Genomic DNA, 13,216 nt, shown 5'->3' on the forward strand with positions numbered 1-13,216 from the left:
GCCCTGTGGAACACCACTGGAAACTACCTTCCATTCACAAAAATATCCATCGACTATTATCCTTTGTTTCCTGTCACTGAGTCAATTTTGGATCCAATTCACCATATTCCCCTGTATCCCATGGACTTTAACTTTTCTCACCAGTCTGTCATGTGGGACCTTGCCAAATGCCTTACTAAAATCCATGTAGACAACATCCACTGCACTACCCTCATCAATCCTCCTTGTTACTTCCTCAAAAAATTCAATTAAGTTTGGAAGACACAGCCTTTTCTAAATAAATCCATGCTGACTATCCCTGATTAATCCAATCCTTTCTAACTGACAATTTATCCTATCTCTCAGAATTGATTCTAATAATTTGCCCACCACCGAGGTAAGACTGACTGGCCTATAATTATTTGGCCTATCCCTCGCACTTTTTTTAAACAATGGTACAACGTTTGCAGATCCCCAATCCTCTGATACCTCACCTGTATCTAGTGAGGATTTGAAAATGATCCTCAGCGCATCCGCTATTTCCTCCCTGGCTTGCGTTAACAGCCTGGGGTACAATCTATCCGGCCCTGGTGATTGGTCCACTTTCAAGGATGTCAGACCCTCTAGTAATTCCTCTCTCATTATGCCGATTGTATCTAATATTTCACACTCCTCCTCTTTAACTAAAATGTCCTTTGTGAAGACAGAGACAAAGTACTCATTAAGAACCCTGTCCACATCTTCTGCGTCCACGCATAAATTACCATGTATATCTCTGATAGGCCCAACTCTTTCCTTAGTCATCCTCTTGCCCCTTAATGTACTGATAAAATATCTTTGGGTTTTCCTTGATTTTAACTGCCAAAAATTTCTCCTGTCCTCTCTTTGCTTTCATAATTTCCTTTTTTACTTCACCCCTGCACTTTCTATACTCCTCTAGGCTTTCTAAAGTATTAAGTGTTTTGTGACCGTCATAAGCTTTCTTTTTCTTCATTATCTTACCCTGTATGCTTCTAGATATTCAGGGGGCTCTAGATTTGGCAGTACCACCCTTTTTTCTTTGTGGGGACGTGTATACCTGTGCCTGTAGAATCTCGCTTTTGAACGCTTCCTACTGGTTTGCCACTGATTTTCCTTCAAGCAGCTGTATCCAGTCCACTTTCACCAGATCACCTCTCAGCTTCATAAAATTTACCTTCCCCCAATTTAAATCTTTTACTCCTGTGCTATCTTCGTCCTTTTCCATAATAATGCTAAATCTAACTGTATTACGGTCACTATCTCCAAAATAGTCACCCATCACAACATCATCCACTTACCCAGCTTTATTTCCTCAGACAAATTTAGAATTGTGACCCCTCTCATTGGGCATTTTATGTGCTGGCTAAAAAAGTTCAAGAATTTCGTGCCCTCTCTGCCCAGGGCAATCACTCTCACCTCACCTCTTGAGTTTAACTCTTTTGTCCATGTTTGGACCAAGGTTGTAATGAGGTCAGGAGCTGAGTGACCCTGACAGAACCCAAAGTGAGCGTCAGTGTGAAGATTATTGCTGAGCAAGTGCCACTTGACAGCACTGTCGATAACACCTTCCATCACTTTACTGATGATCGAGAGTAGACTGATGGGGCAGTAATTGGCCAGATTGGATTTATTTTGCTTTATGTGGTCAGGACATACCTGGGCAATTTTTCACATTCTTGGGTAGATGCCAGTGTTGTAGCTGTACTGTAACAACTTGGCTAGGGGTGTGGCTATTTCTGGAGCATAGGTCTTCAGTACTTACAGCCGGGATGTTATCAGGACTCATAGTCTTTGAGCCAGTAGATTCTGGATTCACGCCTCATTCCAGAAGCTCGTGCACATAATCTATCTTGACACTTCAGTATAGTACTGAGGGAGTGCTGCACAGTCAGAGGTGCCAACTTTTGGGTGAAACACTGAACAAATGTCCAATCCTCCCTCTCAGGGGGACATAAAAGATCTCAGAGCAGTATTTGAAGAACAGCAAAGAATTCTGTGGTGGCCTGACAAACATTTGTCCCTACACCAACGGTAGTGAAACACATTATCTGGTTATTTATTTAATTGTGCTCGTGGGACCTTGGTTGCTATGTTTCGCTGCATTATAACGGTGTGTGGACTTAAAAAAAGCACACTATTGGCTACGAAGCATCTATGACATCCTGAGGTTTGAAAGGCAAATTTGTTCTTTTTTAGTCTAACCTGTGCTGTTTCTGGGAGTGTTTGATGAGACAGTGTAGAGGCAGCTTTACTCTGTATCTAACCCATGATATACCTGCCCTGGGAGCATTTAATGCTGACACTGCCTCCCTTAAATAGAAAGTGTTCCATTCTAAGTTTTATAAGCGCTGAACTTATTTAAAAAAAAATCTTTCTCCTCTTTGCCTGTTCAAATATATTTCTGCTCTGGTTGTTTCTGATCCTGATATTTCCTTTGCCCAGCTCACACTAATAACAGTAGCAAGTCTCAGTGCTGGACTGCTGCAGAGCAGCCACAGGCAGACAATATAAATACAGTTTCTTCATGGTCCTGACCCCAGGAAAAAAATGTAAGGACGACTTGTATTTCTGTCATGCCTTTCACGACCTCTGGATGTCCCAAACCAGTTTACAGCCAATGAAGTACTTTTGAAGTGTAGTCACTGTTGTAATGTAGGAAACGTAGTAGCAATTTGTGCACAGCAGGCTCCCACAAAGAGTAGAGTCATTTATGGCATAGAAGGAGGCCATTGAGCCCATCAAGTCCATGCTTGCTCTCTGCGAAGCAATCCAGTCAGTCCCATTCCCCCGCTTGATCCTCATAGCCTACAAGCTTATTTCCTTCAAGTACCCATCCAATTTCCTCTGAAATCATTAATTGGCTTCGCTTCCACCACCCCCGTGGGCAGCGAGTTCCAGGACATTACCACTCACTGTGTAAAAACATGCTTCCTCAAATTCCTCTTGCCTAAAACCTTCAATCTGTGTCCCCTAGTCTTGTACCATCAGTTAATGGGAACAGTTTTTGCTTGTCTAACATATCTAAGCCTGTCATAATATTGTATACCTCTATCAAATCTCCCCTCATCTCCTCTGCTCCGGGGAGAACAAACCCAGCTTTTCCAACCTGGTCTTGGCTGGGATTTTATCTTGGTGATGGGGGTCTCGACCACTGGCAAAAGTGTCGGCGAGAGCCCCTAGTCACCTCCTCTGAGGAAAGCCTGCCAGATCAAGTGCCAATTAGGCACTTAGGTGGACTGTGGTGGGCCTTCGCTGGGATCACGGACATGGTCACGGACGTCCCGCCTGCTGAGAGCTGTCAGTTCTTTAACTGGTGGCTGCTGCCAGTCCTACAATCACCCGAGGCCCTGGACCCGGCCACAGGTCAGTCAGGGCGGAAGGGGTTTAGCAGGTTGGGGGTTGAGGGGAGAGGGGTGTAGGTGGGTCGGCTGCAAGGGCAGGGGTGAGGCTCTGAGCGGGCCCCCCCCCTTTCCAATGCTGAGTCCCTCAATCAGGCACAAAGTGCCTTTTAATGAGGGACCCCCGGGTTTGCTTGGTGTACTCCCGAGCGGTGACATGCCCGCCCCCCTGCTGGGCTAATTGTGGCGACAGCGAGATGTGGTCCTTAATTGGGCATTAATTTCCCACTTAATGCCCTCAATTGGTGGCGGGGTGGGAAGGCAGTTAATTTGCGTGGAGGTGGGAAGGTTGTGCGTCCCCCCTGCCACCATCCCGCCTGATTATATGCTCTCCCTGCCTCCATACCTGACACAGGGGAGAGCAAAGAATTCCCCCTCTTTTAATTAAAATCCTCCATCCCTGGAACCATTCTGGTAAATCTCCTCTGCACCCTCTCAACGGCACTCACATCCATCCTAAAGTGTGGTGGCCAGAACTGGACACAATACTGCAGTTGGGGCATAACCAGAGCTTTATAAAAGTTCAGCATAAGTTCCCTGCTTTTGTACTTTATGTCTATATTTAGGAAGCCAAAGATCCCATATGCTTTACTAACCACTCTGTCAATCTATCCTGTCACCTTCAAAGATTAATGCACACGCAACCTTAGGTCCCTCTATTCCTGCACACTCTTCAGAATTGTGCCAGTAAGTCAGTATTGCTTCACCCTATCACTTCTGCCAAACTGCAGCACCTCACACTTGTCTGTATTAAATTCCATCTGTCACTTGTCTGCTAGCCTATCTATGTCCTGTTGCATTTGATTGGTATCATTATCATTATTTGCCACCCCTCTAACTTTGATATCATTGGGAAATTTTGAAATTCTACTCTGTATTCCAAAATCCAAGTGATTTAAATTGTTAGGACTGATGCGGGAGGAGTGTACTGTCTTCTGTAGTTCCACTTCTCCACAGATCACAACATATATTTTTTTAAATGTTTACCCAGTTACCAATGCAGTAAATCATAAGACTTTACTCTTTATCCCAGAATAAAATACACCAACCATGTTTCTTTAATAAACAACAAAATTATCAGTTTATTATAAAACTTAATCCGTAATGAAGCAAAGCATTAACACACAGATTGAAATATGAAAGTTCCCCTTTTTACATTCCCCACACATAAACTCACACACGCACTGAAAAAAATACAGAAATTCTCTCTGTTACAAAAAAAAGACAAAAAATGAATACTTTTGCCAAATAATTGCTAATTCTGAAAAAAAAAGATATGGAAAGATGGCAGTTGTCCCTCTTTAGTCTGTCATTCCAAATACACGTAGATGGCTGTCACTGGGATCTTTTGAGCAGTTCTTTTCAGGAAACATTGAGGATCAGTTTGGCAGGCTTTCCAGGACAAATGTGGCATCAGTTCTCAATTTCCTACACTTGATTGTCAGGAAGTTTTCAAAGAGATGGAAGAGGGTGAGCTGATGGTGGCTGCTCTCTTGGTTTTCTCCAACAATCTTCAAAACAGTTCACACCCCAACACACCGTCCAAAGCGAAACCAAAAACAATATCTCAAGAGTGAAGCCTCCTGACCCCTATAAATCTTGACCTGTCACTTCTCTGTAAACATCTTCCCCAAGTCACCAAGACTTCTGTTGTTTATTGCTTAAAGCACATAACTTCCAGCAAGGCTGTTTTTAAACACCATCTCAGTGTCTTTTCAATGAACTATCAACAACAGAGCAAAGTCCAGCTTCTATGAAATCTTCAGCCTTCCACTGAATCTATCTTCACAATTTAAATATAAGTCCTCAAAACATACACTGAACAAAAAATGTAGAAGCAATTACATAACAAGATATAGCAATAAACCACGACTTGCTGGTTTCTGTCCTTAAGCCTATTTTTTTATCCAATTGGACATTGACCCACCTATTCCATGAGCCTCAATTTTGTTAACCAGCCTTTTATATGATATCTTATCAAATGCTTTCTTAAAATCCAAATAGACAATATGAACCACATTCCATTCATCAACCTTCTCTATTATTTCATCAAAAATTCAATTAGATTAGTCAAACATGATCTGCCTTTTACAAATCCATGCTGGTTACCCTTAATTAACACAAACCTCTCCAAATGCCTGTTGATGTTTTTCCCTGATTATTGTTTCTACCACTGATGTTAAACTAACTGGCCTGTAGTTGCTACGGCTGTCCTTAAGCCCTTTGTTGAATAACAGTATGTCACATTTGCCATTCTCCAATCCTTTGGCACCTCCACTGCACCTAGAGAGAATTGGAAGATTATGGCTGAGATGAGGCATTGGTATATCCATTGCCTCTATATCCTGCTTTTCTGCATTATGAGTCTAAACCTTGTGATATGATGATCACTCTTATCCAAGTGCTCCCCCACCTTGGTCCACCTCATTTCCCAACACCAGATCCAGCAATGCAGTAATGTAATAATGACTAGGCCATTTAGAATTAGAACATTACAGCGCAGTACAGGCCCTTCAGCCCTCGATATTGCGCCGACCTGTGAAACCATCTGACCTACACTATTCCATTTTCATCCATATGTCTATCCAATGACCACTTAAATGCCCTTAAAGTTCGCGAGTCTACTACTGCTGCAGGCAGGGCGTTCCACGCCCCTACTACTCTCTGAGTAAAGAAACTACCTCTGACATCTGTCCTATATCTATCACCCCTCAACTTAAAGCTATGTCCCCTCGTGTTTGCCATCACCATCCGAGGAAAAAGACTCTCACTATCCACCCTATCTAATCCTCTGATTATCTTATATGTCTCTATGAAGTCACCTCTCCTCCTCCTTCTCTCCAACGAAAACAATCTCAAGTCCCTCAGCCTTTCCTCGAAAGACCTTCCCTCCATACCAGGCAACATCCTAGTAAATCTCCTCTGCACCCTTTCCATAGCTTCCACATCCTTCCTATAATGCGGTGACCAGAACTGCACGCAATACTCCAGGTGCGGTCTCACCAGAGTTTTGTACAGCTGCAGCATGACCTCGTGGCTCCGAAACTCGATCCCCCTACTAATAAAAGCTAACACACCATATGCCTTCTTAACAGCCCTATTAACCTTGGTAGCAACCTTCAGGGATTTATGCACCTGGACACCAAGATCTCTCTGTTCATCTACACTACCAAGAATCTTCCCATTAGCCCAGTACTCTGCATTCCTGTTACTCCTTCCAAAGTGAATCACTTCACACTTTTCCGCATTAAACTCCATTTGCCATCTCTCAGCCCAGCTCTGCAGCCTATCTATGTCCCTCTGTACCCTACAACATCCTTTGGCACTATCCACAACTCCACCGACCTTAGTGTCATCCGCAAATTTACTAACCCACCCTTCTACACCCTCTTCCAGGTCATTTATAAAAATGACAAACAGCAGTGGCCCCAAAACAGATCCTTGCGGTACACCACTAGTAACTAAACTCCAGGATGAACATTTGCCATCAACCACCACCCTCTGTCTTCTTTCAGCTAGCCAGTTTCTGATCCAAAGCTCTAAATCACCTTCAACCCCATACTTCCGTATTTTCTGCAATAGCCTACCGTGGGGAACCTTATCAAACGCCTTACTGAAATCCACATACACCACATCCACTGCTTTACCCTCATCCACCTGTTTGGTCACCTTCTCGAAAAACTCAATAAGGTTTGTGAGGCACGACCTACCCGTCACAAAACCGTGCTGACTATCGCTAATGAACTTATTCTTTTCAAGATGATTATAAATCCTGTCTCTTATAACCTTTTCCAACATTTTACCCACAACCGAAGTAAGGCTCACAGGTCTATAATTACCAGGGCTGTCTCTACTCCCCTTCTTGAACAAGGGGACAACATTTGCTATCCTCCAGTCTTCCGGCACTATTCCTGTCGACAATGACGACATAAAGATCAAGGACAAAGGCTCTGCAACCTCCTCCCTAGCTTCCCAGAGAATCCTAGGATAAATCCCATCTGGCCCAGGGGACTTATCTATTTTCACACTTTCCAAAATTGCTAACACCTCCTCCTTGTGAACCTCAATCCCATCTAGCCTAGTAGCCTGAATCTCAGTATTCTCCTCGACAACATTTTCTTTCTCTACTGTAAATACTGACGCAAAATATTCATTTAACACTTCCCCTACCTCCTCTGATTCCACCCACAACTTCCCACTACTATCCTTGATTGGCCCTAATCTAACTCTAGTCATTCTTTTATTCCTGATATACCTATAGAAAGCCTTAGGGTTTTCCCTGATCCTATCCGCCAATGACTTCTCGTGTCCTCTCCTTGCTCTTCTTAGCTCTCCCTTTAGATCCTTCCTGGCTAGCTTGTAACTCTCAAGCGCCCTAACTGAGCCTTCACGTCTCATCCTAACATAAGCCTTCTTCTTCCTCTTGACAAGCGCTTCAACATCTTTAGTAAACCACAGCTCCCTCGCTCGACAACTTCCTCCCTGCCTCACAGGTACATACTTATCAAGGACACGCAGTAGCTGCTCCTTGAATAAGCTCCACATTTCGATTGTTCCCATCCCCTGCAGTTTCCTTCCCCATCCTACGCATCCTAAATTTTGCCTAATCGCATCATAATTTCCTTTCCCCCAGCTATAATTTTTGCCCTGCGGTATATACCTGTCCCTGCCCATCGTGAAGGTAAACCTAACCGAATTGTGATCACTATCACCAAAGTGCTCACCTACATTTAAATCTAACACCTGGCTGGGTTCATTACCCAGTATCAAATCCAATGTGGCATCGCCCCTGGTTGGCCTGTCTACATACTGTGTCAGAAAACCCTCCTGCACACACTGGACAAAAACTGACCCATCTAAAGTACTCGAACTATAGTATTTCCAGTCGATATTTGGAAAGTTAAAGTCCCCCATAACAACTACCCTGTTACTCTCGCCCCTGTCGAGAATCATCTTCGCTATCCTTTCCTCTACATCTCTGGAACTACTTGGAGGTCCATAAAAGACTCCCAACAGGGTGACCTCTCCTCTCCTGTTTCTAACCTCGGCCCATACTACCTCAGTAGACGAGTCCTCAAACGTCCTTTCTGTCGCTGTAATACTCTCCTTGATTAACAATGCCACACCCCCCCCCTCTTTTACCATCTTCTCTGTTCTTACTGAAACATCTAAATCCCGGAACCTGCAACATCCATTCCTGCCCCTGCTCTACCCATGTCTCCGAAATGGCCACTACATCGAGATCCCAGGTACCAACCCATGCTGCAAGCTCACCCACCTTATTCCGGTTGCTCCTGGCGTTGAATTAGACACACTTTAAACCAGGTTCTTGCTTGCCAGTGCCCTCTTGCGTCCTTGTAACCTTATCCCTGACCTCACTACTCTCAACATCCTGTACACTGGCACTACAATTTAGGTTCCCATTCCCCTGCTGAATTAGTTTAAACCCCCCCGAAGAGCACTAGCAAATCTCCCCCCCAGGATATTGGTACCCCTCTGGTTCAGGTGATGCTGATTGTGAGGTAAACTTTGGTGGGACACCAGGGATAACTCCCTGCTCTTCCTCAAAGAGTGTCCTGGGATCTTTTATATCTACTCGAGAAGGCCTTGCTTTAACAGCTCATCTGAAAAAGATGGCACCTCCGACAGTGCAGCATTCCCTCAGTACTGTACTGAAGTGTCAGCCTAGGTTTTGTGCTCAGGTCTCTTGAGTGGGACTCAGACCCACAACCTTCAACACAGAAAGAATACAGACCTCACTGTGCTCCAGGATTAAAGTGTAAAATATGAGAGGCAGTCAAGATAAAAGATGCGAATGACAAACTTACTTTTTATATAAAAAGATGTGTTAAGTATCACAATGAGAGTTCATATTCCAGCTTCAATTGGCCTTCCTGTGGTAGCTGTTACGACCAGGATGGTAACAGGCCAGAAGAAATTCTAAGGTTTATGAAGTATCACAGTGGGGCATTGTATTGAAATTGAAGGAGCAGACAACTAGAGGATGGGAAGGAGGAGGGGTAAGAGAACACATGGCGAGAGGGTGAGAGGACTTGCAGCTGAGAGGAGGATGGGGTTGGGGACAGGGAGCAGAGCCAGAGGAGAAGACGTGGACATGAGGAGGGAAAGCGGAGGAGAGTGGAGACAGGAGACAAACAAGGAAGTGAGCACTGCATTCGCATCAAATTGAGGCATTGAACTGTGGCTTTGTAAAGAAACGCTGAACTGTGGTACTGTGAGGGACCTTTAAGCTAAGGTAGAATGGTGAGGGGCACCAAATGGAAACCATGAATCTTTCTTTAGGGGAATGCAAGGATGAGGATGGGATAAAATCAGAGGATGACTCATCATTACTGGACTCCCTCTCCTATCTCCCATCCAACTCTCACAATTGGTGGGTGCCCAGAGTTTGAAGAGGGCATTAAAGAAACTCACAACCTTTGCATTCAATAATGTGAAAATAGTTAACCAGAGAGATGCTGATGTTGGCGCAGGCGGAGAAGCAAAGAAGGGTGACGTAAGCAGAGCTTCCTACAAATTACTGTTGCGACTATAGAGAGCTGGGACTATATAACAGTGCTATATCATCACAGACTGATAACATCAAGGCTGCATCTCCACACAATTACACTCAGACCCTCAAATAAATTGATTTTTTGCTATTAAAATAGCATTTCTTTCTGGAAGTATTCATAGTAGGATAGCAGGCTTAATTCCAGGATGGCAGACCTTGAGTGTGACAGCATTAATACTTCATATAATATAAAGCAAAACACTACTTTTAAATACCACATCACTTCCAACAGAGGATGTATGATTCTTTTGCAAGGGAAAGGTGTAATGGCCCCATCAGCCCCTTTTCCCTCCCAGACACAAATAGTAGCAAGCCAGATTGTTACCTAAATTGTACAGTTTGGGTTCCACCAGGACCACTCGGCTGCAGACGTCATTCCAAACATGGACAAAAGAGCTGAATTCCAGTGGTGAGGTAAGAGTAACTGCCCTTGACATCAAGGCAGCATTTTCCAAGTGTGGCATCAAGAAGCCCTAGCAAAATTGAAGTCAATGGGAATCAGGGAAGTTCTCCACTGGCTGGTGACATGCCTAGCACAAAGGAAGATGGTTGTGGTTGTTGGAGGATAATCATCTCAGTCCCAGGACGTCACTGCAGGAGTTCCTCGGGGATTATTCTGGGCCCAACCATCTTCAGCTGCTTCATCAAGGACCTCCTTGTTACTTTCAGCTGTAGTTCAGTTGGTAGCACTTTGCCCCTGAGTCACAAGTTTCCACTCCAGGGATTGAGCACAAAAATCAAGGCTGACACTCCAGTGCGATACTGAAGGAGTGCTGTGCTGTTGGAGGTGATGTTTTTCAGGTGAGACATTAAACTGGAGGCTCCATCTGCTTGCTTTGATGGATATAAAAGATCCCATGGCACTATTTTGAAGAAAAGCAGAGGAGTTCTCACCAGTGTCCTGGCCAATAATTATACCTCAATCAACATCACAAAAACAGATTATCTGGTCATTATCACATTGCTGTTTGGGGGAGTTTGCTGTGTGCAAATTGGCTGCTGTGTTTCTTACATTACAACAGTGACTACACTTCAAAAAGTACTTCATTGGCTCTAAAGCTCTTTGAGATGTCTGGTGGCCGTGAAAGGTGCTATATAAATACAAGTCTTTCTTTTTTTCTATAAGATCATAAGTGGGGATGTTCACTAATGATGGCAAAGTGTTCAGCACCATTCACAACTACTCAGCTACTGAAAAAGTCCTTGATCGCATGCAGTAACACCTGGACAACATTCAGGCTTGGGCTGAAAAGTGAAAAGTAGCCTATGTGCCACACAAGTGCCAGGCAATGACCATCTCCAACAAGGGAGAATCTAACCATCTCCCCTTGACATTCAATGGTAGTACCATCACTGAATCCCCCACCATCAACATATTGGGGGTTACCATTGACAAAAAATCTAACTGGACCAGCCATATAAATACTGTGCCTACAAGAGCAGGTCAGAGGCTAGGAATTCTGTGGCGAGTAACTCACCTCCTGACTCCCCAAATCCTGTCCACCATCTACAAGGCACAAGTCAGGAGTGTGATGCAATACTCTCCACTTGCCTGGATGGGTGCAGCTCCAGATTTTTTCAAGAACAAAGAAGCTCAACACCATCCTGGACGAAGCAGCCCGCTTGATTGATACCCCATCCAGCACCTTAAACATTCACTCCCTCCACTCCCGACACAGAGTGGCAGCAGTGTGTACCATCTACAAGATGCACTGCAGCAACTCACCAAGGCTCCTTCAACAGCACCTTCAAAACCTTTGACTTCTATTGTCTAGAAGGACACGGGCAGCAGGCGCAACCATCTGCAAGTTCCCCTCCAAGTCACACCCCATTGTGACTTGGAACTATATCGACGTTCCTTCAATGTTGCTGGATCAAAATCCTGGAACCCCCTTCTGAACAGCACTGTGGATGTATCGACACCACATGGACTGCACAGGTTCAAAAAGGCAGCTCACTGCCACCTTCTCAAGGGCAATTACGGACAGGCCATAAATGCTGGCCTTTCCGGTAATGTCTAAGTCCTGTGATTGAATAAAAAAAATGCTTTGACAGCACAAATTTATGCTCAATATCTTCTCAATTAATGCATATCAATATTCTACAGGGGCTGTTATTAAATAACATTTTTGGCATGGTTCATAGGATATCAGTGCCTCTTCAGAGAGCTTTAGCTTGGTGCCTCTTTACAGTGCCTCAGCTCAATGTCTCTCAGGGCCAATTTGATCTCCTGAACTCGTTTTCATTGGCTAATGGGGTTGGAGATGAACTTTCCAGTGTACTGCCCCAAATTGGCCTGTGTTTTGCCTTTTGCACCTCTCTCAGGAAATTACATGGCTCCGAGTGGGGTGGAGTGTGTCTATCATGATGCAGAATGCAACACAATTATATGGGACAATTCGAATGGAGCAATTTGTCTTTTGCTCCTGTTATTATTTCTGTATGTTTGTATGTTCTTTACAGTGCCTTCACTTGGTGTCCCTTCACAATGCTTTAGTTTATTGTAATAAAAACAAGAAATGCTGGAAATACTCAGCAGGTCTGGCAGCATCTGTGGAGAGAGAAATAGAGTTAATGTTTCAGGTCAGTGACCCTTCTTCAGTTCTGATGAAGGATCACTGACCTGAAACGTTAACTCTGCTTCTCTCTCCACAGATGCTGCCTGACCTGCTGAGTGTTTCCAGCATTTATTGTTTTTATTTCAGATTTCCAGCATCTGCAGTATTTTGCCTTAGTTTATTGTCCTTTCCCAGTGCCTTAACTTGGTGCCTCTTCTTCACGCCACAGTTCAAATATCTAGGAGTTTCCTGAGGGAAGGTTATGGAAAATTTGTCTGTATGCTTCCTCAGTATAAAATCAGTAAAGTTCCACAATATCTACCTCTGCTGATATCTTTCATATTCCACATTTTCCATTGATTACACTCACATGGTTCTGCAGCATTCCTTCCATTGGGTGATTGACCATCTCTGACTGCACTGATTCCAGAATTTTCCGTTCCATTCTAAACAGATACTCACCCAGTTGTGTTTTGAAGGAGTTCAGTACCACAGCATTAATTGATTCAACTGAGAATCAGTTTCATGAATCTGCAACACTATACAAAAAATTTCCTCTTGTCTCACTTGAGACCCTTTATTTTTAGTTTTTAGAGATACAGCACTGAAACAGGCCCTTTGGCCCACCAAGTCTGTGCCGACCATCAACCACCCATTTATACTAATCCTACACTAATTCCATATTC

This window comes from Heterodontus francisci, chromosome 31 (genome assembly GCF_036365525.1).
Source record: "Heterodontus francisci isolate sHetFra1 chromosome 31, sHetFra1.hap1, whole genome shotgun sequence".
NCBI lineage: Eukaryota > Metazoa > Chordata > Chondrichthyes > Heterodontiformes > Heterodontidae > Heterodontus > Heterodontus francisci.